Genomic DNA, 3,842 nt, shown 5'->3' on the forward strand with positions numbered 1-3,842 from the left:
TTCTGAGTAAGTATAACCGCAAAATTATATCCCATCAGCCAAATTCAATTAAATCCACATTCTTCGATTTCCTCAAAGATTCATATATTATAACCTCACATTTATAATCCATGATCTCAAATACCATTCAATCCATAAATTTCTAATCTTTCCATGGAATCCATGTTAAATTATTCGTATATCTATATTCCATTCCATCAAATATCCATTGATTCTGTAATTGTCTGATAAATTTATTGATTCTGAGTAAGTATAACCGCAAAATATATCCCATAAGCCAAATTTCAATTAAATCCACATTCTTCGATTTCCTCAAAGATTCCATATATTATAACCTCACATTTATAATCCATGATCTCAAATACCATTCAATCCATAAATTTCTAATCTTTCCATGGAATCATGTTAAATTATTCGTATATCTATATTCCATTCCATCAAATATCCATTGTTCTGTAATTGTCTGATAAATTTATTGATTCTGAGTAAGTATAACCGCAAAATTATATCCCATAAGCCAAATTTTCAATAAATCCCACATTCTTCGATTTCCTCAAAGATTCCATATTATTATAACCTCACATTTATATCCATGATCTCAAATACCCATTCAATCCATATATTTCTAATCTTTCCATGGAATCCATGATAAATTAACCTCATATCTATATTCTATTCCATCAAATATCCATTGATTCTATAATTGTCTGATGTATTTATGGATTCTGAGTTAATAAAACCGCAAATTTATATTCCATAAGCCAAACTTCCATTAAATCCACATTCTTCTGATTTCCTCATAGATTCCATATAAGTATAACCTCACATTTATTATCCATTAACTCAAATCCCCAAATTATCCATTAATTCTGATATTTTCACATATTTTCCCAAAATAATAAATCATTATTTTTTATACATTTCATCAAATATCCATCATGTTAATTTTATTCTTCTTTCCTCAAGGATTCCACGCTATAATTACAAAATATTTTTATTCCATTAAATCAAATACTTATTCAATCCATATTTTGCTGTTTTATTAATGGATTCAGTGTTATTATAACCGAACATTTATATTCCATGAACCCAAATACCCATTAAATCCATATTTTGCTCTTTTATATATGGATTCATAGTTGTTATAATCGCACACTTTTATTCCAAAATCCAAATTTCCATTAAATCCACATTCTTCGATTTCCTCAAAGATTCCATATTATTATAACCTCACATTTATAATCCATGATCTCAAATACCCATTCAATCCATATATTTCTAATCTTTCCATGGAATCCATGATAAATTAACTTCATATCTATATTCTATTCCATCAAATATCCATTGATTCTATAATTGTCTGATGTATTTATGGATTCTGAGTTAATAAAACCGCAAATTTATATTCCATAAGCCAAATTTCCATTAAATCCACATTACTCATAGATTCCATTTTAGTATAACCTCACATTTATAATCCATGATCTCAAATACCCATTCAATCCATATATTTCTAATCTTTCATGGAATCCATGATAAATTAACCTCATATCTATATTCTATTCCATCAAATATCCATTGATTCTGTAATTGTCTGATAAATTTATGGATTCTGAGTAAGTATAACCACAAAATTATATCCCATAAGCCAAATTTCCATTAAATCCACATTCTTCGATTTCCTCAAAGATTCCATATTATTATAACCTCACATTTATAATCCATGATCTCAAATACCCATTCAATCCATATTTTGCTCTTTTATTTATGGATTCATAGTTATTATAATCGCACACTTTTATTCCAAAATCCAAATTTCCATTAAATCCCCATTCTTCTAATTTCCTCATAGATTCCATATCATTAAAACCCTACATTTATTATCCATGAACTCAAATACCCATTCACTACATATATTTCTGATCTTTCCATGGAATCCATGTTAAATTAACCGCATATCTATATTCTATTTCATCAAATATCCATTGATTCTATAATTGTCTGATGTATTTATGGATTCTGAGTTAGTAAAACCGCAAATTTATATTCCAAAAGCCAAATTTCCATTAAATCCACATTCTTCTGATTTCCTCATAGATTCCATTTTAGTATAACCACACATTTATTGTCCATGAACTCAAATCTCAAAATTATCCATCTATTCCAATATTTTCATGGATTCCATGTTAAATTAATCGTATATCATAGGTTCCATATCATTAAACCCCACATTATAATCCATAACTCAAATACCATTCATCCATATATTTCTGGTCTTTCCATGGAGTCCATGTTAAATTAATCGTATTTCTATATTCCATTCAACACAATATTCATGATTCTATAATTGTCTGATAAATTTATGGATTCTGAGTTAGTATAACCGCAAATTTATATTCCATAAGCCAAATTTCCATTAAATCCACATTCTTCGATTTCCTCAAAGATTCCATACTATTATAACCCCACATTTATAGTCCATGAACTCAAATCTCAAAACTATCCATCTACTCCAATATGTTCATGTATTCCATGTTAAATTAATCGTATATCTATATTCCATTCCATCAAATATCCATTTTCTCTATAATTGTCTGATAAATTTATGGATTCTGAGTTAGTATAACCGCAAATTTATATTCATAAGCCAAATTTCCATTAAATCCACATTCTTCGATTTCCTCAAAGATTCCATATTATTATAACCCCACATTTATAGTCCATGAACTCAAATCTCAAAATTATCCATCTACTCCAATATGTTCATGGATTCCATGTTAAATTAATCGTATATCATGGATTCCATATCTATAGTCCATTAACACAAAACTCAAAACTATCCATCTATTCCAATATTTTCATGGATTCCATGTTAAATTAATCGTATATCATAGGTTCCATATCATTAAAACACCACATTTATAATCCATTAACTCAAATATCCATTCACTCCATATATTTCTGGTCTTTCCATGGAGTCCATGTTAAATTAATCGTATTTCTATATTCCATTCCATCAAATATCCATTGATTCTGTAATTGTCTGATAAATTTATTGATTCTGAGTAAATATAACCGCAAAATTATATCCCATATGCCAAATTTCAATTAAATCCACATTCTTCGATTTCCTCAAAGATTCCATATTATTATAACCTCACATTTATAATCCATGATCTCAAATACCCATTCAATCCATAAATTTCTAATCTTTCCATGGAATCCATGTTAAATTATTCGTATATCTATATTCCATTCCATCAAATATCCATTGATTCTGTAATTGTCTGATAAATTTATTGATTCTGAGTAAGTATAACCGCAAAATTATATCCCATAAGCCAAATTTCCATTAAATCCACATTCTTCGATTCCTCAAAGATTCCATATTATTATAACCCCACATTTATAGTCCATAAACTCAAATCTCAAAAAATCCATCTATTCCATATTTCATGGATTCCATGTTAAATTAATCGTATATCATAGGTTCCATATCATTAAAACACCACATTTATAATCCATAAACTCAAATACCCATTCACTCCATATATTTCTGGTCTTTCCATGGAGTCCATGTTAAATTAATCGTATTTCTATATTCCATTCCAACAAATATTCATTGATTCTGTAATTGTCTGATAATTTTATGGATTCTGAGTAAGTATAACCCCAAATTTATATTCCATAAACCAAATTTCCATTAAATCCACATTCTTCGATTTCCTCAAAGATTCCATATTATTATAACCTCACATTTATAATCCATGATCTCAAATACCCATTCAATCCATATTTTGCTCTTTTATTTATGGATTCATAGTTATTATGATCGCACACTT

This window comes from Aphis gossypii, chromosome X (assembly GCF_020184175.1).
Source record: "Aphis gossypii isolate Hap1 chromosome X, ASM2018417v2, whole genome shotgun sequence".
NCBI lineage: Eukaryota > Metazoa > Arthropoda > Insecta > Hemiptera > Aphididae > Aphis > Aphis gossypii.